Source organism: Canis aureus, chromosome 28 (genome assembly GCF_053574225.1).
Source record: "Canis aureus isolate CA01 chromosome 28, VMU_Caureus_v.1.0, whole genome shotgun sequence".
NCBI classification, from domain to species: Eukaryota; Metazoa; Chordata; class Mammalia; order Carnivora; family Canidae; genus Canis; species Canis aureus.
The window spans coordinates 16,860,584-16,887,825 of NC_135638.1; the positions used below are offsets into that span (position 1 = coordinate 16,860,584).

The 27,242-nt window shown below is 34.7% G+C and overlaps 1 long non-coding RNA gene across 12 annotated transcripts in view; it reads right to left on the reverse strand.

Annotated features, from left to right (window-relative positions):
* LOC144300471 (uncharacterized) overlaps positions 1–27,242 on the reverse strand; it is a 100,324-nt gene that overhangs the window by 29,210 nt on the left and 43,872 nt on the right. For 7 of the 12 annotated variants that reach the window (XR_013367130.1, XR_013367128.1, XR_013367133.1 and 4 more), the window contains exon 4: positions 18,313–18,538. The exons of the other annotated variants lie outside the window; for them this stretch is intronic. This is a non-coding gene — a long non-coding RNA (uncharacterized LOC144300471). The remainder of the gene's footprint in view (positions 1–18,312; positions 18,539–27,242) is intronic. 12 annotated transcript variants of the gene reach the window in all.

Consider the following 27,242-nt stretch of genomic DNA (forward strand, 5'->3'; position numbering starts at 1 on the left):
CAAACACCTCTACTTTTCTATGTATAAATTCACTTTTAAATTTGTCATTGGAAGAAAGGGTGATTTTTGCACACTTCAAAATGTTGAGAAAGCAAAAGGTATTTTAAAATAAAATTAAACTTTCAACTAAAAGAGTTCTTCAAACTGCTTGAAAGTAACTACAGCATCTTCTGTAGGCACTATAGTGTCCAATGTGAAACGCTGTGTATGTGTGTATGAGTGTGTGCAATTTGACATGGGGTGGGAGAAGCAATATATATCTCTATGGGAATTCATATACATTGTGAGTAGTAGACATACATGAAAAAATGCCTTGTCCCTGTCCCTAGGTCATCAAAAAACAGGATTCACTTATAAGTTCTAACCTCTTCTGACCACAATAAGTAACTCTTGACTCAGATTCACTCTGCCAGGGACCCACTGGAGCCCCATTCTGCTTAGAGGACATGGCCCCATTAAACATAAGGTGGGTTATCTCTGGCTGGGCTGCCTGAAAAGTCTTAGCATCACTATTCAAGGCAGCAACAAATATCCTTTGATATAGCTATCTTCCCTTCTAGGAATTTATCATTAAAAATCATTGTGGATGTATGTAGAGCAAAGGTATACATTTAGAGAATGTTTCAAAGTATTGTTTATCTTAGCAAAAATGTAGAAACAAACATGCATGTGCTATATTTTTATAGTTAAATACTAAATAGTCATTATAAATAATAATGTAGAAAAACATTTATTGACATTGAAAAGCATCTATTAGATTAAGTGGATAAAACAAAGTATCAGCTAACTGCTAAGTACTAATCCACTTTGTTGTATCTGCATATACAAGTGCAAAATAAATTACAAAAACAAATAATGAAACATGCTAGCTGATTAAAGTGTCATGATCTATCTGGAAATGGTAAAATCAGAGATGATCTTTATTCATTGTGCTTTTCCCAAGTTTTTCATATTATATAGAAGAAACACATGTAATTCATCAAAATATTAAATGTATCTTAACAGTTGGTATCATAATTCTTCCTAGGCAGGGAATGTTTTTGAGAAAATAATTTGATGAGCCAACTGAAGCAGAGGATGAAACCTGGAAGCCCAGGAAACAATGTCTGCAGTATGCAACACAAAAAAAAGCAAATATAGGTTATAAGAAGAGGGCTTTGGTTTGTTCTTGAAAGGAAGGGGGAGAACAGAAAAGATGAAGGGTCAACAAGTGGGATGATATGTGGAGGTGGAGACAGTGCCAGAAATCAGCCAATAGAAACCCACTTCAGAATGGCTAAAGAATACTTTAAGAATAGAATACTGTTCAATTTAATGTTTTTACATTTGTTGCAGTGTTCCTTAAAATACTTCCCCAAGTCCTCAGTAAAGCTCAAAATCCCCATGAATGCTGTATGCAAGGGCCAGCCTCTTACCGTCTGATAGTTTCAGTCAGAAATTTTGAGAACCTAAGCCTGAGAAATTCACAAACATCTTGAAGAGGGCTGTACATTTCCACAGGACATGGAAATGGGGTAGAGTGGTGAGTGAATTAATCTTGCTGGTTGCTATGGACCTCCACCCCAGTGGATCCAGAAGGCAGACCATCAAAGCAAAGAATTATTCTCAAGCCTTAAGATCTGATAGAATTTGCCTTGCTAGGTTTTGGACTTGCTCAGCAGGCATCTGTCATCCTTTCCTTCTTTCTTATTTCTCCCTTTTGGAATGGGAATGTTTATCCCATGCCTGTCTCACTGTTGTATTTTAAGTGTATATAACTTGTCTGGTTTTACAGATTCACAGCTGGAGAAGAATTTGGGCTCAAGATGAATCATATCTCAAGTCTCATTCATCTAATGTAGGTGATATTTAGATGTGACTCTGGACATTAGAATCTGGAGTTGATGCTGGAATGAGTTAAGATTTGAGAGGATATTGGGATGAAATGAATATTTTTTGCATGTGATAAGGATATGAATTTTGGAGGACTAGAGGTAGAATGCTGTGTATTGAACTGTATACTCCCCCTTCCCACAAAATTCTTAAGCTGAAGCCCTAACTCCCATTGTTATGATACTTGGAGATGGGACCTTTGGGAGGTAATTAGGTTTAGATGAGGTCATGAGGGGGGAGCCCTAAGAGTGATTAATCCCTATGAAAAGAGATACCAGATAGTTTGCACTCCTGTCTCCCTCTCAGTCAGCTAAGGATACAGAAGATGGCAGCAACATGCATGCCAAGGAGAGGGCCCTCATGGAGGAAGTGAATGGACCCACACCTTGATCTTGAACTTCTCAGCCTCCAGAACTATCAGAAATACATGTTTGTTGTTTAAATATCAAGTCTATATATTCATTATGGCAACTGAACTAATACACTGGTATTAAGGGGTCAGAGAAAAATGACTAGAGCTGACACCTAAGTCACAATTTTAAACCAAATAAAACTCTAAAAACTCAAGCTTAATAGTTAGCCTGATTTATGCCGCTTGCCCTTTAGAGATAAATTCCAATTGTTGTTACTGACCTCAGCCTAACATTTTGCCATATTTTTACCTTCCTTAGTTTCTCCACATCCTGTTGACCTGTTACTTCAATCTAGCCCCTCACTTTTGCTTAAATGCCTGGCTACTGGTGTGTTGCCAGCCAATATTCAAAAGTGATGTAACCCTGGTTCAGATTTCTCTGTTTCCATCTTTAATGTACTTTAAAAACTGTTTTTAGTCCTTAACACTATTTTTTAAAGATTAGTCCTTCATCTGTAGGCCATTAGTCCATCCATAGGCACAGAGAAAACCCTTGGCTTCCTGCTTTGATTTTCTCACCTACATTTTTTCTCATCTATAAAATTGGATTCTGTTTACATATTCATTAGAGTGTCAAAGTGTGAGGTTTGTTTTTTTTTTTTTTTTTTTTTTTTTTTTTTTAATTTCTTTCAGCAGGAAATTGTGTCCTTGTTCCACCTGGACCAGTAGTTGGTATGGTGCTCCTCCCATTTAAAATCAATGAGATTTAGAAGAAAGTACTGATATTCCTACAGGTTCAAACTAAAGTAGATGCATTGGAGTAAAGGTAAAGACTGGGGTGGGGCAGTGCACACCAAAAAAAGTTCTAGTGGATGGGAATTTGAAACAGTGCAGAGAAAATAAGAAATCAACCCTGGCATCAAAGGAGGAGCTCCATGAGGGCAGTGGTCACACATTTCACATTACTGATGAATCTCCTAATATTACTACAGTGTCTGGCATAAAATAGGAGCCCAGTAAATATTTGTAGAATGAACAAATGATGAAGTGATAGCTATATCTCTACACCTGACTACTGAGACCCCTTTCCAAGAAGTTACAGAAAATATTGTCTTTATTAGTAGTGGATGTTATAATCCAATTTTATAATGCAACATGCTTTAGACAACTTATCTTTAATTTGAAAACTCTTACTTAATCTCCAAGTGTCCTATATCCCTTAATTACCAGAAAGCTAGTCCCAGATATAGCTGTAAAAAACAAGGCATACTTCTTTGGCTTCAAGTTTTCTGATATCTTCCCCATTCAAGACCCACTCCAGATTTCTTAAATCCAGAGACCTAGCTCTCAGGCCAGATCCCCTAACACTGTTAGTAATCCAGAAAACACACTTGGCAAATCTTCCCTTTTCCTTTCCCTTTTACCTGAGCTAGAATCTCAGAAACTTTTAAAGTGACACCTAGCATTATCTTACTTATAAAATATAAGTAACCAAACATGTTCATATAAGAAGGAAGGAAGGATTCTCCCCCGCTGCCTCACTCATCCCTTCTAGTTTAACAATGTTTCTTTTTGGAGGCAGTTGGCTTATTTATCCCTCTCCCTGCAATACAGTACCACTTAGTATCTCAAATGATGGGATCAACTATGGCAAGAGAGGAGGATGAAAACAAGATTATCTTAAAAGAGAGTTTCATCTCCGCTCAAATTTTATAATAAATCATTGAGATTATCTTCAAAAGTGTCGATTTCAAGATTTATACTAACTTTTTACCAATTAGATTTTTGTGGCATATGCTTTAATGGGTGGGGGGAGAAGGGAGTTTTTAATCAAAAGAGAATTCATTTTAAGTTTGACTATTCTACTTATTCAATTACTATTTCTGAATTTCTTAACTGTAAGATGGAGGTATTATAAATAAATACACAATTCCATACTTTATTCCATTGCATTCCTAAATAGTAAGAAAACCCAGTATTTCATGAGAAATGACTCTAATGCAATTGCTACTCTGCTTTTATCCAGTCTAATCTTATCTCTCTATTTGATTTCTACTTAAGAGGTCTTGCCAGGCAGAGTGGCCATTCAGAAAGTGTTTGTACAATTACTCCTGGATGAATTTTTCTTGCCAAATGTCTAGGAAATGTTCCTCAAATGCTTTTCTCCGGAAAAAAAAAAATATATATATATATGTATACACACACACACACACATTCTATCCAAGACCTTTAGGTACAAGTATGTTTTGTTAAGAAATGTCTAGTTATAGATTATAATTTTTTGGCTGGATAAAAGCAGGATAATTAGGAGTTAACTAGTTAAGAGGGCCTCGGAAATTCAAATGTCTTATCTGAGATACAAGAGATGTACAGTCTGTTTTTTATATAGCTTCAACCAAGATAAACATTGATTTTGATGAATACTACCCTCAGCACTACAAAAGTGAATAGCAGAAGCCATGAGCTTTCATTACTGAATCAACTAGGAAGTCAGATGTTATAGGTAAAGAGTCATCATTTATTGAATAATCAATTTATTCATTCAACAAACAGTCAAGTGGTAGACCTTATGATAGGTTTTAGCGGGCAAGAATAATTACCAAACCATCTCATCCTCAAGGGCTTACAACTTAGTAGTGAAACAATGACATAAAAAATAATGTGTTAAAAATGTGTTTTAAGTGTGACAATCGAAGTATCTATGTGGGATTCATTGGGAGCATCCTTTCATTCAATCAGTGGCAGGGGTGACAGTTTCTCAGTTAAGGCTTAATGGAGGAAGTGAGGCTTGAGTTAGAGATTGCCATTCTGACAAGGGAAGAGCATGAGTGAAAACGCAGGAAGAAGGGAAGGATGGCTAATGAATTGCTTGGATTAGAAGAATATACGGTGTGAGACTGACACCAGCAGAGGTAATACTGGAAAGAAGTATTTACTCATTCATTCAATGACAATTGAATACCTACAATGTGTCCTAGGGAAATATGTGTACTTGTCCTCACTGACTCATAGTTTAGAGGCAGGATATATATAGGATATATATGTATATATAGGGTATATATATATACATGTGTGTATGTGTGTTTGAATATATGTATGTATAATATAAATATCATTTGTAGCATATTTTATAATTATATATTATAATACTTTAAATTGGGCTAATCACAAGATAAAGATATATGATATAGGTGCATCCTTTATAGTCAGAGAAAACTTCCTTGGATATCAATTCAGAAAACTTCTGAGACAGAGTCTCAAAAGAAGAGGAAAAATAAGTAAGGTAAACATAACAGGGAAAGGCATCTTATAAAGATGGAGAAGTGTGAATACAGTGGAGACTCTGACCAGAAATAGTGTGGCAAATGCAACAGCACCACAAGTGATGAGTGATGTGAGGATAGAAAGAGAAGTGATGGATGATAGGCTGACTTTTATGGCTAAGGTGTTCGGGCTTTATCCTGTAGGAAATGAGGAACCTTTGAAGAATTCTTACCCATCAAGAACTTTGTTGGATATCTGCAATTTTGTAATTTCCTTATTTGAATTATTTAGTTAATCTCGGTTGCTTTCTTCACAGTGATTATCATTAAAATTGTGTAACTGAAAAGTATTTCTGTGTTTGTTTTCCAAAGTAGCTAGGAAAAGAAGAGTGAGGGAGATTGCTTTACAGTCTGCAATTAGGCTTGAAATAGGAAGGAAAGAAAGAATGAAGGAATGAACGAAAGAAGGAAGGAAGGAAAAGAAGGAAAGGGGAGAGAAGGATGGAGGGAGAGGGGGAAAAAAAGCCAAGGGGATGAAATGGATGAGCACACAGGAACCAAGAAGGAAAGAGAGCAAGCTAAGCTCCTGGATATCCCTTCAAGGAAGAAATGAGCTCCAGGAAATGCATGTAAGGGGGGCTTGCAGCAGACTGACTAACAGAACCTTGGGGCTCCTATAACTTCCCCAAGTGAGAAACTGGAAGCTTTTGCAAAGCTTTGTTACTCAGTTGGAGCAACAGCAACCTGAATTTATCTGTAAAAACTTGATGATCCACAAAGTCTTGATTTCAATAATACTGGAGTGAGAAATGCCTTCGCTCTATTAATTTCTTTTTTTGGAGGAAATTTACAGAACATTTTGAATTCTTCATGTCATTACTGATGTGTAATTAAGTGACACACCAATGTAAAATTAGTCTTTCAATACAATTTTCCAAGGGTAATTATATGTAATTGAAGAGAAATAAGAGTTTCTCCTACTTTAAGGTGGTGATCATATCATACCATCATTTATGATTCATATGATAATCATACCCACAGTATAATAAGATCAAAATGTGTGTTTTTAGGCAAGGATGCTAAGTGGCACAGTATACTGAGCAATTAAAATGGGAAAAGCTCCCAGCAAAATGTCCAATGTTTGCAAAGGTAGATGAATTTTTAGAGCCTGTTGAAAGATAATTGTCAATGATTTTCCCACATTTCTGCATGACTTGTGCAGTGAAGCATTAGTTGCCCTTTGTTTTGAGTCCCTAACTACTCTTTGTTCCAGATTATCTTTTCAAAGATGTTTGTATAACACACAGCCTTGGAAGATACAGTGTTCCCCCTTCACAGCAAAGGATAGGGTTGCTTACAGCCTTGAAATACAAAGATGTGTCTCCCTCCAAAGCAAAGAACCCATTAGACTGCCCATTATAAAGGGTCATTTTCCCTAAACTCAGTGTTCCTTAGTATCCTGTCACATACTGCACGTATAAGCATCTGTCTGGGACACCAGAAAAATGGATACAAATATGCCAGTGTTCCTGGTGCTCACTATGCCGTGAATAATACAGGTCTTTGTCTCTGACTTAGAAGTCTCATGTCTTTTGCCCGCCTTTATAAAACTGCTACTGGCTAAATTATTAGCTTCTGAATAGAATACAATCTCAGATGCTTCACCCTTATGGCAGAGTCAAATGGTCAAGAGAAACCATGACAGCTTTTGGATAATATTTTAATTGGAGTGGACCTCTTAACAGGACAACTTGACAAAAATCATATTAAAATATGTATCACATGTCCTAGGGAAAGTGGGTCTGTGGGATTCAAGGAGAATAGTACGCTGACTCAGGCTCTTCTAACTCTATGAGAATGTACTATAAAACTGATATGAAAGATATTTCTTTAGAATGACAATAGTTTTCTCCAAGTCAGGCACCAATCAAAAAAGACACTTTGATCCTTTAGCATGTTTCATAGGAGTTTTGGGAATAAACCTACAAGAAAGATCAGGGCTTTTGTTCATTACTACTCTGCCACTTTCAAGCTCTGTGGCTTAAAACAAACTATACTCTCTTGCAACCTCAGTTTTCTATCCTCTAAAAAACTGAAAATAATGCCTGCCTTGCATAAGTTATGATGAGAAATAGATAAAGGGAGATGATATATACATAGATATGTATAGATAGAGAAAAATATATAATACGTGTGTCACCTGACATACAGTTAGCACTTAGGATGATAGTTATTGTCATTATCACTTTTATTAATTAATACAAATAATATCTACAAAAGATATGTTTCAGGGATCCCTGGGTGGCACAGCGGTTTGGCGCCTGCCTTTGGCCCAGGGCGCGATCCTGGAGACCCGGGATCGAATCCCACATCGGGCTCCCGGTGCATGGAGCCTGCTTCTCCCTCTGCCTGTGTCTCTGCCTCTCTCCCTCTCTCTCTGTGACTATCATAAATAAATAAAAATTTTAAAAAAAAGATATGTTTCAAGGGTATTACTCAACCTATAATCTTATTTTGTTTCCATAGGGGTAATACTCAAGAGCAAGCATTAAGTTTCAATTGACCATGGTTACTCAGAGTTATGCTGAATCTTCTAGAAATCACTTACATATATGACAGATTTTTCATTGTGTTCACTACATTGCAACTTAAAAAAATAACTTAATTCATATATTTAGTACACGTTAAGCAACTGAGAAAAAAAAATATGACTTAGATCTCTCCTGTCAACTATTTGCCAGAAAGAAGCAAATAATTACAACAAAATGCAGCCAATTTAATCCACCTGCTTCTTAATTTGCACAAGCCAGGATACACATAAATAAATAATTTGTAAAGATCAAACATGATGGCGCTTGATGTTTTGGAGGCAGATACAGACTACCCTGGAAGCAGAGGGAACAGCTGACTACCTCTCTATCTCTGACTAGAAAAGTGACCCGAGAGATGACAAGTGTGGGGAATTCCAAACCCTATGCTCTTCTGATTGGAAGAAAGTCTGGATCAACCCCTTATCCCCTCACCTATAGAATAAATTTAGAATCTTACTGAACTACTCGGAAACTCAATGTGTATATGGTAAAGGCCACTCTCTTTATCATCTCCAGAAGCACTTACTGCTTTAAGAGAAATAATTATGGTAACACTTCCTTCAATTCCAAGACAGCATGCCTCATCCTCATCCTGGATTCCAGCCCTCCTCCCTCCCTTTCTCTCAAGAACTTTGACCTATCATTCATTTTTCTCTCTCTTTGGTACAAAGGCTTTTAACCTAGAAACAATTAGGTTTTCAGGACACCAGTAATTCCCTCAAACTTCAGTAAGTACATGTGATATGTATTTTTTGAAAGTGAAAAGATTTCTTTAGCTAATCAGACTGTGACACACACATACACACACACTTAGGAAGGAGTATTCTGGTGTATATTTAATTTCTCACTCTCTCGTGGCCCTTTCTCATCAGCACATTTTTATAAGAGCACTTCACAACCCTCTTCTATCATTCTCTTTTTCTTCTTACCTTACTGCAAAGCTTCTTGCAAAAGGAGTAAGTGCTTACCACATTTATTGATTATTTACAGATCATGCTTCAGCCCACTACTTTCTGGCTTCTGGCACCACAGCTACTCACTCAGATTGCTCTTGCTAAAGATACACACCATTTAAGTGACCAAAAGAAAAAATATTTATTCAGTCTTATCTTACTTGATAACTAAATGTGTTTACTAACCCCCTTTCCCTAACACACTCTGCTGTTTTGATTTTCAGACAACACCTATCTCGTGGCCCTCCTACCTTTGTGAGTGCCTTCTCTCAAGATATTTTTGTTACTCATGGATCCATGCTTGGATCCATACAATAATTCTCAATTTTAAAGTCTTCTTGGACAAATTCCTACAAACCCACTCTGCTTCAATTATTTGTAATTCTGCTATCATTTTAGTGAACCTTAAATCTTCATTACAAAGGGAGTCCAAAGCCCTATGCACAACTCCTGTGAATTCTGAGGGGATTAGGTTTTCACGGGAATCCCTGGCTTTAAGTCCCTTGGCCTGCTGGACTTATTCTCAACTGTATTTCATATTCTTCGGTTGTTCTGCCGTCACTGTTTTAGACATGAAACTTACTGTTTGGGTTTTGTTTTTTTCTTGATTTTCCCCAAAGTAATTTGCAAGGGCATGCATGAACAGCAGTCTTAGCTGAATGTACCAGGTAAGTGGTGTGTGTATGTTTGCATATGTGTGTGTGCACATGTGGGGGGCGTGGAGGGTGTATGATTATATCACAGACTTTCTCACTGATCTCCTTTCTGTATATGTTTCACTCCTTCACCATATTCCTCAGAGCACCTTCTTGCCTTCATGTTGCTCTCCTTATCTCTCTACCTCTCTGTTTCTAGGCCATCTCACTACATTAGGCTGAGCAATTTAAATTTCTACCCTACAGTCAATTCTGGGTTTAATTTTGCATATTCAAAACCTATATTAAAATAGGAACTAGTCTATAAATATAGAGCTAGTATCTATAAAAAAGAATCAAGTGGAAATTCTACGAAAGTAAAATATTAAAACTGAAATTATGAACTCTGGAAATAATTTGACAATAAGCAAGATATAGCATAAGAGAAGATTACTAAACTAGAATTTAGGTTAATAGAAAATAACCTACACTCAAGCATGGAAAGAAAACTGGGAAGAAAAGTACAAAAATTAGCATAAGAGACATAAAAAACATATTGAAATAAACCACTTATCAAGGGGCAAGATCCTAGATAATAAAGCATATTCAAGGTGCTCCAAAATAGTTTCTCATCAAACAACATTAGATTGAGAATCTCAACCATAACCACCCAATAATTCCTAAAGAAAATTATTTTTAACCTTATATATCATATAGAATAATACTAGACCTAAAGTACATAGGTAGCAAATGTAATAACTATGGGAAATAATCAGGCTTGCTGGTAAAAATTATTAGAAGTATTAGAAGGTGTAATTTTGATATATATTAAATTCCTTATAAACCTGTACAGTTAATTCTTGTTATTTGCAATAGTTATGTTCTATAAAGTCACTGCAAAATCCAAGATAGCAAATACTAAGTCACTGCCTTATGGGAAACCAGGAGAAGGTTTCTGCCACTCTCTGGTCACAACTTTTTCATCAACCTATCAATACATAAACTTGCTTAATATGTGTTTATGTTTAAATACACTTTAATATATATTGTTGTTTCATTAACATTGAACTCAACAGCCAACAGCACTAGAATTCATTCCAGAATGAAGCTAATCTAACACATTTATTTTCTCCACAAAGGATATCATAGCGTTTTGTGTTTAGGAATAACAAATAAAGCTTCATCAGTATGTTTGGGGAGCATTTTAAACAGAATATCATCAACAAAAAGAACAAAGTTGTGTAAAGTGTGGCACTAAATATGCCATGGAAATGACACTGTTTGTAATATGAGAACTGAAATAAGAAGGCGATGCTGCTTTGCAGCCTCAACTGAGAACATGTATACAAGGTAACTCAATTTTTTGCTGCTCTGCATATGTGCATGTCTGACCAATACAGTGACATGAATATTGACTTGGAACTACAAATAAACTTTAGCAAGTTGCTGAATTCACAAATATAGAATCTCTAAATAATAAGGATCAATTTGCGTATATACATACCCATATATGTGCATACACATAATTTATATTTATATAAATTAAAGTTGTTATAATTTATATTTATTATGTGTATTATAATGAGGCTTGTAGAGATTGACATACTTTCCTAAAGAATAAAGAAATTCCAATAAGGGTAATCTCTTCTCACTCTTCCACCCTAGCACTCCCAATCCTCCATGTCCTAATTTTCTTTGTTTTGTAGAACTTAATATCATCTAACAAACTCTATTTATTTATTTATTTATTTATTTATTTATTTATTTACTCACTTATTTATTATTCACTCTTCCATTTATTTATTTGCTTATTATTCATTTTCTGTCTTCCTCTACTATAATGTAAATTTCAAAAAGATAGGGACATTTCTTTTGTTCACTGATGTACCTCAAACAGAGACTTAGAAAGAAGAAAATTAACTTTAATGTGTTTTTCCTACACATTTCCTACTAAAATTTGAAGTCCATGATGCTTGCACAGATCACAGATCACAAGCTGTAGAGTAGTGGAAGAGCACAGAAGAAGTAGAGACCCAGGTTCTAAAATGGACTTCAGCACTTACCTGGGTAATCTCATTACTCTGAGCTTTGGTTAACTCTTGAATAGCAGTAGTATTTACCCCTATGCATATTCCAGGATTACCAATTATCAAATTTTAACAAACAAGATCATGTAGGCTACAGAAGCACTCTAAAGAAACATGAAGCTATCATTGCAGTAGGTACTCAAAACCAACTATACAATAAAGGTATTAGAAATTCTTGGATATTTCTGTTGAGACTCAACAGAAAACCTTTTCTCATATGTCTTTCCCTACTTTACTTTTAGTTTTCAAGTACTATATGCTTTATCTGTTGTGATTCTACACAATTTTTACTCAAGATTCTAAGAATTTCAAATATTATGTTAAAAATAATAAAAATCAGGGATCCCTGGGTGGCGCAGCGGTTTGGCGCCTGCCTTTGGCCCAGGGTGCGATCCTGGAGACCCGGGATCGAATCCCACATCGGGCTCCCGGTGCATGGAGCCTGCTTCTCCCTCTGCCTGTGTCTCTGCGCCTCTCTCTCTCTCTCTCTGCGACTATCATAAATAAAAAAAAAATAAAATAAAATAATTTAAAAAATAAAAATAATAAAAATCAAGAAAATAAACTAATAAATATGCTAATTATTTGAAAAAATAACTCAGATAAAAACAAGACATACAGGAATGTATTGATTAGACAAATTAATTCCTTGCAATAAGGACACTAGAAGAATTTAAAACATGTATCTTATATATAATCCTCTGTAATACACATGTTGGTGCACGGCGAAAAAGAGTGAAATCCTTTTCTGGAATCAGGGACAGTACCCTTAATTTCTCTCTTTTTATGATGGGATTGTTTTTCTCATGAGATTTTGGCAGGCCGTTAAAATTGGTGTCATTTTTGATTAATTCTTTTTGTACTCTGATGACAGCTAATGGAATGATTTGAAAGCTATTTGCTTTACAAAAAAGATCCAATATAGCTGCCTTTTGTGCCCATTCTTAAAGCTTTTACTTCTTTTTCTTGAAATAATTAGTAAAGGAGAAGGAAGATTGCTGTAATTACTAAGCATTATAAACTATATCTGGGTGCCTGACATTAACAGTAGCTGTCATTAAAATAAGATCACTTGTCTCACTTTAAGGAAATGTTACTTTTTATTATTTTGATGATATAATCTGAAAAATATCTTGACAGGATACTAATTCTGAAAACAGAATACAGGCCCTTCTATATACTTATTTTTTCCTTATTCAGAAATCTATAAGGTGATTAAAGTGTGCCTTCAAGTATATCAAGTCTTTAGATTGGCACAATAAAAATGGATCAAAGCCATCAATTATTTCATAGGAACCAATAGATTTCAAGCATTATAATTATAAGTCAATTCTAAAGACAGATAAAAAAATAAGAATAACCTTTCAATCCTATTCAGGTAATCAACTGATTTGCTTTAGAGGAAGGACTTTAATAAAAAGGGTTTGAATATGTACAGTGACATCCATGTTTCTTTTTCCTTGTTAAAGTTAACTTTTTTTCATCAGTCTCTTCTTTATTGGTATTATAGAAAATATGTATAATTGTATTAGTTTCTTCAAATAAATGCATAAATCTTTAACAAATATGATTAAAATATTGTCATTTACAATGATCAGAAATACTTAAGAGACAAAGGGAAAAATAAGTAATAAAGACCTATATCGAAATATTATCAATGAGAATCCAAACTATTTCTCCAGATAACAGAAATATCTAACTACCTAAATGATATCCTGAAAGAACCAAAGATCTTAAATTACCTTAATTAAACATTCTTACAGTGGAAAGAAAATTCATAAGCTATACAAACATAAATGCTTTTAATTTGTTGAATAATTAAATGCTCTTTAAGAGCAAAATTTTATGCTATGCTTCTTACATTTCTGTGCTACATAAGGTATGTAATTATGGTAACTATGAAAACCAACAATAAAAACATTTGAAATTAATGGTACCTAAAGTTGTGCCTGGAAATTAATGCTTTTTCCCACCCCGAAACAACAAAGTTGATTCTATTAAATGTGATAAATGAAATGTAAATTAAAATTTTAATAAGGTGCTTGTTAATCCATTTGTTCACAGCTAACTTGAACTCCGTTAAATTAGCTTCTTATTATGAGCACTGGAGATACGATTTCTTCTAAATCTCAAGGGCAAATAAGTGTTAGAGGACTGCTTGTCCCACGATAGCTCCATAAATTGTTATTAAAATTATTCACTAGACACTTTTTCTGTGATGCATTTCATTTAGAAAATCAATTCTCTGTGTTGTGAAAGATAGTAAAAGTCCTCTACCAGCAATCACATCACCAGATACAAAGGCAAAATAAATCCACATATATCATTGCCTTGGTCATTCTATCTCCATGAATTGCAGAAAATAGTTTTTAAGCACTTGTAAGATGTCACATAATATCTAAGACACGGGATTTCTCATGGAAAGTTTGAACTTTTTTTAGTATTTGTTAAATGCTCCCCTTAATCTCCAGAATAGTGTTTCTCAAATTTGAGCACCTGCAGACAGATCAACTAGGTAATGCAGTATGTCTATGTATATCTAAGGTGTCTAGTGAAAATATGAACATCAATTTTAGGTAAAATTTTTAAATAATTCATCATAACTTAAAAAGAAAAGTGAAACAATAATTAAAATTCATAACAAGTTAATTTCCCATGCCAAGGAGAAAGAGATGTTACTTTTTCAGTGTTTTACCAAGAAGTCTGTGGCTTGGCCATTAATAATCCATAATTAAGTAGAGTCCAAACAGTTGGTTTCACTTCTGACCCTTTATTTCTACTACATGAAAAAGCCTAAGTCTTAATTATAGGTGATCTAAAATAACTACATACGCTTGGTGGCTCTCTCAGAGAATTCTCAAAACTCAAATCAAGCATGGAGATCTTCAAAAATATAAAGCCAATATTGTTCTTTATAAGATGCCAAGTTGACAATCATTCTGCCCATATATGTGGAAAGGTTATGAGTTTCTAGCACTCTTGGAAATAAGGCAATAATAACTGCAGAAATGCAAATTTTAAAAAAAGCCACAACTTAGAATGATAGTAATTGAATGTTTCTTAAGAACATTAAGGTCCCTAAGCATATTTACCACATTTGAAAATAATTATTGGACCTGGACTAACCAAAACAATCTTCAAAAACAAGAACAAATTTGGAAGAATTGTACTTTATTTTAAACTTAATCTGAAGCTACTGTAATCAAGGTAATTTTGACTGGTCTAAGAATAGATATATAGGTCAGTAGAATAGGATTGAGTCCAGAAATAAATCTATACATCTATAGTCAATTTATTTTGAACAAGAGTGTCAAGACATTTCAGTGGGTATAGAAGAGTCTTTTCAAAATGGTTCCAGGACACTAGATATCTACATGTAAAAAAAGAACAAAGTTGGATCTCTATTTCATACCATATACAAAAATTAATTCAAAATGGATCACAAAAGTAAATGTAAGAGCTAAATCTATAAAACTCTTAGAAGAAATCATAAGTATAAATATTTGTAAATGTAGCTCAGGCAATGGGCTCTTAGAAATAATACTAAAAGCACATCAGACAAAAGAAAATATAAATAACCTGGAGTCCATCAATATTTTTAAAACTCTGCACTTTAAAGGACACCATAAGAAAATGAAATGGCAATCTTTAGAATGGAAGAAAATATTTACAATCATTATATCTAATAAACAACTTCTATCTAGAATATATAAGGAACTCTTGAAACCTACCAATAAAAAAGGCAACCCAATTTAAAAACTAGGCACATGGGATGCCTGGGTGGCTCAGTAGTTGAGCACCTGCCTTAGGCTCAGGTTATTATCCCGGGTCCGGGGATTCCGGCATCGGGCTACCTGCAGGGAGCCTGCTTCTCACTCTGCCTATGTCTCTTCCTCTCTCTCTGTGTCTCTCATGAACAAATAAATAAAATCTTTAAAAAATAAATAAAAACTGGGTACAGGATCTGAACAGACATTTCTCCAAAGAAGATATACAAATATCCAATAAGTATGAAAAATTTTCAACATCATTAATCATTAGGGAAATACAAATCACAACCACAACAAAATATTCTAGGATGGCTAAAATTAAAAAGGCAGAAAATAACAAGCAGTAATGGGATGAGGAATAATTGGGACCCTACTTCATTGTTAGTTGAATTATAAAATGTCACAGCCATTTTGAAAATGGTTTGTCAGTTTCTCAAAATGTTATCATATGACTCAATAATTCTATTCCTAGGTATATGTCGAAAAGAAATAAAAACCTATATCTGCACAAAAATTTGTATACAAACGTTCATATCAGAATTATTAATAATAGCCAAAAAAGTAGAAACCACCTTGATATCTAATCATAGATGAATGGATAAACAAAATGTGTTCAGCTTGTACAAGAGTATTATTCAACCTTTGAAAGGAATGAAATATGGCTCGATGCTACACAATTCATGAACTTTGAAACATGACCTAAATGAATTAAAACAATTACAAAACACCATATATTGCAAGATTAATGTACATGAAATGTCCAGAATAAGCAAATAAAAAAAATAGAAAGTATATTCATGGTTCTGAGAAGCTGTGGAGGGAAAGTGGAGAGTAATTGCCAATGGAAGTGGAGGTTCTTTTTGGAGTGATAAAATGTTCTAAAATTAGGGATAAGGGCTCATCAACTTTGTGAATATACTAAAAATGACCAAATTGGATGGTTTACAAAGGTGAGTTTTGTAGTATGTATATTATATTTCAATGAAGCTGTTATTGAAAAACAATTGGTGAATACATGATGGAAATGTGTATAAATTATGCCAAATCTCAGATAAGGCTCCTTTGTATGTTGTCCAAAAGTTAAGTACTTTTACTGGTAGGAACAATTTTTTCAAATTGCTATTTTATACATGAAGAAAGCAAGGTACAGTTATATAAATTACTCAAGGGCTGTTAGTCCATATTTTATTAGGATTATAGAAGAAATGAAAAATGCTTTTAAGTAACAATATACTTTAGGTCAAACTAAATTTGGGGAGAAGAATTCAAAGCAAATTTAGTGGCAAACTGAAAGAAATCTGTTTCATGACTGTGAATAGTGATACACTGGAAGCAGTGAGTAGCTTCAAAATCCACATGAAATGGAATTAAAAAGTCAAATGGTTTTGTCAAGATGCTGGAATCATAGAGTTATAATTACTAAGTATGTATAAGAACAATGACACAAAAACAATGGGGTCTTGCTTGGGATGGAGTCATATCAAAAGTACATTTTTTCAGAACTTAGATGACACGATGCAAATAGCTTCCGAATGATTATGGAGAGAGAGGCTATGAAGGACAACTAATAAAAGTAGAAAAGAATATATGCATTAGAAAGTATTCAATGATTCATACAAAAGAAAAAGATAGGCAATTCAAAAATAACCATAATTAAATATACTGAGAGTTTAAATTATCTGGTATTATGTTGTCTTAGTAAAGAAAAGGTAACAGACATTTTTTGTAGATTCTCCTATTATGTAGAGATATAAGATTTAAAATTGAAAGTTATTAATTGAATGATATGGCCTGGAAAAAATGAAACTAAGCAAGATAAAATAAGTAAATGAAGTGGGGGAACAGAGTACTATAATATTTTGAGGATGGTATTATTTTGAATGTTTATTAATAATCTTGTGGTAGAAGCAGATTGGAGAATATAAGAGGAGAAAAAGAAAGATATCACCATAGCATCATTTCCTATGGCCAACTAGGTGCAGTGGAATGGTGCATTCTTGATAACTTCATGTAATCTATAGAGACAAGATGACAAAATACAATAATGTGTATTTAAATGGAGTAATATGGAAATAGAGTAATATGGAAGATTTCAACTTCTTAGTCATCAGCTGGAATTTCTACTAGTGACCACAAAACAACTGAAAGCTTTCTGTATCTTGCTAACAATTTCATCAAACCAAAGATTAAAAAAGTAAATACAACAGGTGAGATGGAAGGTACCTCTGAGAAATGTTTCATATCCAAAGGAGGGAACCAAGTGCCAAAGTGGAAGTGACCAAAACCTGGTAGAAAGTTACCATATGATCTCAGAAAAAAAGTTTAAGCAGAGTCAGATGGGAAGCTAATTTTAGTGTAATTGAAGATGAAGCTGCTGCCTCTTCTTTCTTAAATCAATGTGTCATTTCCTTTGTTATTTTGGTCTTTCAAGAATGGGACCTTGAAAAGAATACAACTAGTAGAAGTCCCATACATGGTAGGGGAAGGAGGGAAGAAGGGAAGAAAGAATAATTTTACCTAAGAAAATAATTTAAAATGAATAGATTTTTTTTAATGATAAAAAACAAAGATTTTTATCCTAAAATAACAGATATAAAATGCTCAATTAATAGCTAATTAATTTGCTTTCAATAACCTAAGATAAACTTTCTAGTAGACAAAATCTTAATCTATATTAGACTTAAGCAGTTGATTGATTAAAATAAACTAAGACACCTTAAAATACTATGTAACCAAATGTCATATGAATACTTGAGAAGTTCATGTGATTCTGAAATAGCATGCCTTACCCGAATCCTCCATGCTCAGACTGAGCAATTGATTATTTTTGGTCCAATCTACTGTAAACACTGCATCCTCAAATTCTCATTCTCATCCTCTTCACTTTCATGGCAAGCCTATTATTTTCATTGCCTTTTTCATGCCGTGGAATAAAAGGGCCAATTATAAGGAATTGTGCCAAAATACTTCATGATATTTAAAAAGTATTCAGATGTTTGCCATCCAAACCACATTCTGGTAAGATTAATAAATAATGAAATGTTAATATTATATGTCTGTTATTAAATTGAAAATTTCTCACAAATAGTACATATTTAAATACTAGTAAGAAAGACAATTTTTTTCCAGTTTCATTAGCACTTGTAATAGGGAATAAAAGAAATAAGAACTGTTTAGGAATATTCATTTCTCATGAGTAGGGTATCCATTTGAGAAACAGATAAATGTGGGGTCTGGGTCAAGATTAGAACTTGAGTTCTTTCTGTTCAAACCACTGGGATGTGCTATTGTAATATATTCACTGCCAAGAGATACATTACTGAGCAAATGATGGTATCTATCATATACAGAAAAATTGACTTCCCATCAACTGCATAATATGAAAAGAAAAACTGTAATGAGAAGCATTGTCAAAATGTGAAATAGTATGAAATATATTCATCATTCACATATGAAAAAGAAAGAGTATCACCTGCCCTTGCAAACACTTAAAGGTAAATGAACAATGAGTAGAAGGGTGGTAGTGCCTCCAGTTTGGATGACAAGATTCACATTTACCTGGTGCTATATTTATTGGCTATTTTTTAACTTTAATGGGACCTGAAAAAAGGTTTCAATGAGACCATGATGTGTAGATAAGTCTTGGCCAAAAAGCAGTAATTACAATACAGCAGAGGTCAAAAAGCCACAGGCTATTATAGTTCAAATTACTATTCATCCAATCCTGGTTAAATCTAGTATTAAAACTAAAAAGAAGAATAGAAGCTTTTATAAATATTTATGTATTTTGTATTGACAGTTCAGATTTTTTTTGAAGACCCAATACTAAAAATCTTTAAAATGCTTTTACTGAAATGAAGATATATAGTTACCCTTTATCTATCTTATCTCCCTAAAAGATAAACTTAATATTATTAATTTTCAACAAACTTTGTACCAAAGCCAGTGAGCTCAGTGAGCTCACTCATATTCCTAAATTACATGAAATATTTTCAAGAAAAAAATAGAAATTTGGAGAATTACTGCTTTATCCGTTTTTCTGCATATCCATTTATAAATATAAACATAAAACAAATTTAAGGTTTTACCACATAATTTGCAAGGCAGCATACAAGTTCAAAGTATTTGTACCAAAGAGAAACCACCTTCACTTTGTGCTCTTCTTACTCATAGTCCTAACCAGATAAGGAAAAGCATTCTGTCTTAAATTGCAGATAGATTATCCCCAAAAGTTTTCATGGTTAATCTTTTAATGTTTTGCGTCTTTAAAATCCTGCCTTATTTTATTTAAATGTATCCAGGTTACATATACAAACTATCCAAATTCTGAAACCAACCAGCAACACATAGCAAAAGGAATAAAATAGGGTTTGGGATAATTTACCAAACTGCAGTCCACAAAAACTGAATTTCTTAAGTTTAAAACTATGCCAGAAACTTCCAGAAATAGGTAACAAGAGACATGACAAATGACTTCTCATACAGAAGGACCTCTAATGTGAAAGAAGCATGGGGTTGGTGGGGGTGGGAGGTGTTCTGCATTGCCTCAGAAACAAATCTGATCCGTTTAGTAGAAACTTCAAAAGGACAAGTTTTTCCGCTCAAGACAAGAAAAAAAATATTCTAACATTTTAAAATATCTAATTATTTGCCTGAGGTTAATCATTTTTTTTTTGTTTTTTGTTTTTTTTTTCCATTGAAGTAGTCACTTAAAGAGGTGATAGCTATCTGTCAGGGCTTCTGTAGAAAACAGTTCTTCATTAACATCTGAAATGGAAAAAGAACCTTAAGGTTTCTTAAAATTTTGAATTCTGTAGTTTAAAAATAACATCTTTAGTTTTACGAAAATCATCACCTATTTAGTTTTTCCTTTTCTTTCTCCTTTCAATTAAGGAGAATGGTGTAGTGGGCATCTTTGATAAAAAGATTGTAAATGATTAAAACACCGTTGAAATAATTTAAAAATTTTTTAAAAGTTGTATTAGCTAGGATGTGGGGAAATTTAAATTTTCACGTAAAATTGATGGGAGAGTAAAATTATTATAAATATTTGATTGTGGGTAAGTATTTCTTGGGCCCAGCAATCACATTCCTGGGAGTTCTCTCCTAGAGATACTATGCAAGTTTATCTCGAAGTTATGCACTGGAGAATGCTCATATTAGTCTCATTTATAATAGCTATAGATTTTAAATAACTTAATTTTAGCTAATAAATTATACTATATTAAATAAATTATAGTATATAGATTACTAGACAGGCATTAAAATTGACTTAAAATTATTTTTATTTACACAGAGAAGAATGTAATCTAGTAAAACAAAAATCTTTCTGTAATTAAATAGACATCAATACACATATTCCCCGAGACACACATTTTGTCTCACAGTTAAACATGGGTGCTGATTGATATGTTTTACCCTACACTTCTCTGCATTGATAATTCTGTTAAGAAGGAATGCATTAAAGAAGATGTGGTTTATGTATACAATGGAATATTACTCAACCATTAGAAATGACAAATACCCACCATTTGCTTCAACGTGGATGGAACTGGAGGGTATTATGCTGAGTGAAATAAGTCAATCGGAGAAGGACAAACATTATATGTTCTCTTTCATTTGGGTAATATAAATAATAGTGAAAGGGAATATAAGGGAAGGGAGAAGAAATGTGTGGGAAATATCAGAAAGGGAGACAGAACATAAAGACTCCTAACTCTGGGAAATGAACTAGGGGTGGTGGAAGGGGAGGAAGGCGGGGGATGGGGTGAATGGGTGAAGGGCACTGAGGGGGGCACTTGACAGGATGAGCACTGGGTGTTATTCTGTATGTTGGCAAATTGAACACCAATAAAAAATAAATTTATTATAAAAAAAGAAGGGATGCACTATTTTTAATAAATAATTATTGAATTATTGTTTATGAATTAAAATTTTTTTCATGACAATTTTCTCTTATGGGAGGAGAATCTAAGAAAAGAAAGAATAAAGGGAAAAGCTTTTAAGTGATATAGTAAAAATCAGCATATAAGATCGACACACTAAAAAATTAGTTATATTTCTATATATATACAATGAATAACCTGAAAATGAAATCGAGAGTAATTTCATTTATAATATCAAAAAGAATAAAATGCTTAGGAATACATTTAACATATTAAAAAAATATTTAGTGAGCTCCTACCATATGTTAGGCCCTGCTTAGAAATTGACACAGAAGGCAGATCATCAGAGTCCCTGCCCTCAAGAATCTTCTAGGCAGATGGTTTACATTTTTTAAATATTCCAGATAATAGTGCAATGTATTTCCTTTACAAGTTAATTTTGTATAATTAAGTGTTCTATTAGATGGTTTTCTTTAATTGCTATATTACAAAGCATACAAGTTTTAAAATTGTCATCAGTGGCTAATTGCTCTGTGAAAATGTGGTACAAAAAACCTTCCTGCTCACAGTCTGAGAGAGTACTAACATTTTAAACAATGGAAAGCTGAGCATATGACTCTACTTAAATCTAATGATTCTTAAATAGTTCAAATTTTGAAGTAAAACTGATATCAAAAAGAATGATATATCTTCTTAATTTAGAGAAAGAAATTTAAAAAAAAAAAACCTAAACTACAACTATTGTTCAAATAAGACAGTACAAAAAGTAAAGATCTTCCTTGTTGAAAGCTAGAAATAATTGCAATTGCTACTGAATTTTCCAGTCATCATCCCTCATGTATAAAATGAAAAGGGTTGAGTCATAATTCTTTTCAAAATTGAATCAAGTTAAAAAACTAAATCAGATCTTTAAAAGAAAACCGCCCACCAAAAAGGAAATTGCCTTCCCTCACTTGAAAACATAGCAGTATGTTACCTCATTAAAATGCCAACATGTAAGGTATATGTGGTTGGTAAAGAAGAAATAAAAACTCTTGTCAACCCTGAGGTTAGCAGGCTTTGTAAAGTGACGTAGTCTAGAAGCAGAGGATTATTTAGTGAACTAAGAGGTAAAAGGAAGGCCATCAAAAATAAAACCTCCCTGTTAAGCATGAATCAAATTCCCAGCTTAACATATACATTCACAATCAAGCAAGCTTCAATATGTGCAAGAAGAAAAATCAAAGTCCACTACAGAGAAGTCTGTAAACACTTATTCCAACATGGAGTATACGACACATAATATTACTTAAATCCCCAAAGATTTGGTTTAATATATTTTCCTATATGAGTGCTTGTAAATATACGGAAAGTAATGTATTTTTATATTGCTTTTGGAAATATTCCCAATTACTACACAATGATTTTTTTGTGTTTTAAAAACTATCTTTAAAATATATGAACTCCGGAATTATTATTCCAACCATTATTCTTACAAGATTTCTTTAAAACACAAAAATTTAAAAGCATTTTGTGTAGATAGTCCACAAAAATTAACTGACATTACTTCAACAACTATTTAAAACAAACAAACAAAACAAGAAGCAAACATCTTCCTACCACTTAATTCCAACTGATAGCTAAACATGAGTAAAAAATAACTTGAGGATACCACCATTTTCTTACCAAAAAACTTAACATGACTTATCCAAGAAATCACATGTTACCACTGTCCATGTATACTCTATATTTTGGTTACTAATAAGAGTTAGTCCCTCTATGCTTCTACCTGTTGACTCTATTACTATGATGACCATCACCTATTATGTTACTGTATTTGTGGATCTCCACTTCTGAATGCTCTGCTGTGTTATCTTTTAAAATCAAAAAGTATTTCCTTCTTCATCAATGGTCATCAACCTCCTAAGGTATAAAAAGCACTGAAATTGGGGGAAAGCCTTCAATTTTAACTTCCTTCCCCTTCCACAAACCTATGAACAAGGTATAAATCTTCACTGTGTACTGGTTTCCTCATCAGTTCAATATGGTCTCTTCCTGAAATAACCTATCTCTCTGCAAAAATTAGGTAAATGATTTTAACAGATACCTCATCAAAGATCACATAAAAAGGACATTAAACACACAAAAAGATACTAAATATTTTAACTATGAAGAAAATGACTTAAGCTCAAAATGAGGTATCAATGCATTCCCACTAGAATGGCAAAAATTAAAATACCAACTGTATTGACAGGAATGAGAAGCACTGAAACTCACATATTACTGTTGGGAATCACAAATGTGCAATCATTTGGATTAACTGGCAGTTTCTTATAAGGTTATATGTATGTTTACCATAAGACCTAGAACTTCTGCTCCTAGGCCTTACACAAAATAAGTGACTATAAATATCAACAAAATATTTGTACATGAAGATTGTTAGTTCTCTTATTCATAATTGCTAAAAACTAATAAAACCCAAAAGTTTGTAAACAGGCAAATGAATAAAAAATTGTGGTATATTCATACAATGGAATACTACTCAGCAATTAATAGACTTGTTATACAAAAAATAACATAAGGTTAATCTCAAAAATACTATGCTGAGAAAAAAAGCTACAGATAGAAGAGTACATTCTTTATGATTCCATTTATATGCAAGTTCTAGGGCAGAAAAACAAAAATCAATGGTTGCCTAAGGTAGAAGCAAGGACTGGGAATGAACTGCAAAGTGTTACAAGGGAACATTTTGGGGAGACAGAAATGTTCAGTATCTTGACTATGATGTTTGTTTCACTGGTGTATATATGCTGTCTATACATTCATTAAAAACGTATCAAATTATACACTTAAATTGGGTGTATTTTTAGTATGTAAATTATGCCTTAACAAAGCCAATTTTAAAAAACAGGGGAGTAGAAAGTAGGAAAGTAATAAAGAAAGGAATAGGAGTAGATCTTCAGAGATAATGAAGAGTTGCCATTCTGACTCATATTAGACACTTAATATATATTTAAATTTATTGCACACAACTATCTGGAAAACAAGCAAGGCAACTACTATAATCCAGAGAGCCAAAAATTAGTCAAAATGAACACTTTTCATAGATTACAAAACTAATAAATTATATTCCTAACAGAATTCAAGTAATTCCTAGTATAATGATGTTTCCATATAAATTATCTGCATGATTGGTTATAAGTAATTAACTTCATGGAGTTATCAAAATACTTACATTGATATTGTGTTTTAAAAAGTATTAAAAAAAAGTATTGCTTGAAATAAGTCAATTCTGGCCCTTGGAAACCTTTCATTATTAAAAAAAAAAAGCATATTTAAGAGAATGATATTTGTTAAATTGCAATTTTTAACTATAGGCTCCAAATGTGAATACTTAAATACTGAATAATGTAAATATTTAATAGAATTGCCCATTATAAAGGTTGGAAAGAATTTACTCTAATCCCTATGCAATACTTGAAACTTTTCCATATTCAATGTAATGTGATAGAAATTGAGAACATAAAAATGAAGATGCGGCTGCTGTAATCACAGAGCTTATACTCTAAAAGAGGATAAAAGACATATAAACAAATAAATATTGTGGATGCCTTGGTGAACGTCCTGGACTCAGAAGGGTATAGGTAGAGAGTAACTTTATTCTCTCCCACCTCCGTATTCACATCAGCTTTCCCGGACTGTTGACTTTCCTGGCTTATAACTGGATGAAATTCTAGGCAGTTTTATAGTCTATTCATTCATCTTCAGATAAATAAAAGTAAGTTCAGTCTAATTATTAAATGAGTTTTGAAATAACCCATAAAAGCCAATTATGAAATGAAACACACATGAATCAGAGATTTTACATTGTCTCAAGTTTTACTAATAACTCCAAGGAGATTAAACAACCACAAGACACAAAGCTGAGAGAAGCCTGCAGAGTAAGGGTTTCTCCTCCTGTCCTTTCCTGCATCAAACATACATCTCTGGCCTGGAATAATGGAAGAGGTCCCAAGTACACAGCACGGAGCATTTAAAAAAACGAAGTATTGTCATTTTTTATCTCGAAGAGTTATATAGCTTACATGACATTCTTCATGGAGACATATCTCATAAATTCAGAATCCAGGTTTATTTATTATAAATAAACAACTCTGTGGGCTAATTCTTTTCTTGCCACTGACGACACCTAAAGCAAGTCTTATACCTTTTGGTCTTAGATAATTAATAGTCCCCTCATCATTTTTTCATATTAACAGTCTCATGTTGGTAGTTAAAATGTCCAATCCAGTGTAATAATCAAAATTCTGAACTGTCAACAGTTGACTTTTTCCCTCACCCAGCTTAGTGCTACCACAGGTCAGAAAGTTTACAAAGGGAGAGGTCTTTACCTAGCCATATGTTTTATTGACCCCACTCCCAAGTCACAAGTATCCAGTTCCCCCAAGATGAGATGCAGGGAAGAGAAGGACAAGGAGAAATGACCCTCTCTAGGCTTCGTAGGCTGGTCAGAACTGTCATTATATAACACTGATGTACTCTGGGCTTTGTATGCCCAACTTTGACTCTTTCTTTTGGAATGTTTAATGGGTTTCTCAAAGATCACCCCATCAGATATCTCCAATTACAATTTCCCTGATGCAGACAATGACTCTCCTCCCTCCAGCAATTTAAACTTGGACTTTTGGTCCCCAGGGCTTCTGGTAGTCTGTTCTGATGACCTCTACAATGAACTTCATGGAGGAAATCCTTTTCAAAGATTACCCAAAATGTCTCTCCCATGTGTCTTCTTAACTCACAGGAAAAACTTACATAAACTCTCCACAACTATGAAGGTACAGTTTGCACAACAGTGTTCTTTGTCTTTGGGGTCAATCAGATGTTCTACCTACAGTCTTCTGCCTTTAAAATTCTCTTGTGAGGGGGAGGAGCAAGATGGCGGAAGAGTAGGGACCCCAAATCACCTGTCTCCACCAAACTACCTAGAAAACCTTCAAATTATCCTGAAAATCTATGAATTCGGCCTGAGATTCAAAGAGAGACCAGCTGGAATGCTACAGTGAGAAGAGCTCGCGCATCTATCAAGGTAGGAAGACGGGGAGAAAGAAATAAAGGAACAAAGGCCTCCAAGGGGGAGGGGCCCCGCGAGGAGCCGGGCTGAGGCCGGGGCGAGTGTCCCCAGGACAGGAGAGCCCCGTCCCGGAGGAGCAGGAGCTGCACCGACCTTCCCGGGGGAAAGGGGCTCGCGGGGAGGTGGAGCAGGACCCAGGAGGGCGGGGATGCCCTCGGGCTCCCCGGGACAGTAACAGCAACTGCGCGCCCAGGAGAGTGCGCCGAGCTCCCTAAGGGCTGCAGCGCACACGGCGGGACCCGGAGCAGCTCGGGGGGCTCGGGGGCGGCTCCGCGGAGGGGGCTGCGCGGCCCCGGGAGCAGCTCGGAGGGGCTCGGGCAGAGGAAGAGGCTCCGTGCGGAGGGGGCTGCGCGGTTCCAGGAGCAGCTCGGAGGGGCTCGGGGGCGGCTCCGCGGAGGGGGCTGCGCGGCCCGGGAGCGCGAATCCACCAGCGCAGGCTCCGGAGCACAGGGCGCCGGGACACAGCCCAGGATCCCGCCTCCCCCGGGACAGGCAGAGGCCGGGAGGGCCCAGGACAGCGAGGACGCTCCTGCCCCAGCTGAGCAGATCAGCGGCCCCGCCCCGGAGCCTCCAGGCCCTGCAGACGGAGTTCCTGCCGGAGCTGAATCCAGGTTTCCAGAGCTGCCCCGCCACTGGGGCTGTTCCTCCTGCGGCCTCACGGGGTAAACAACCCCCACTGAGCCCTGCACCAGGCAGGGGGCAGAGCAGCTCCCCCAAGTGCTAA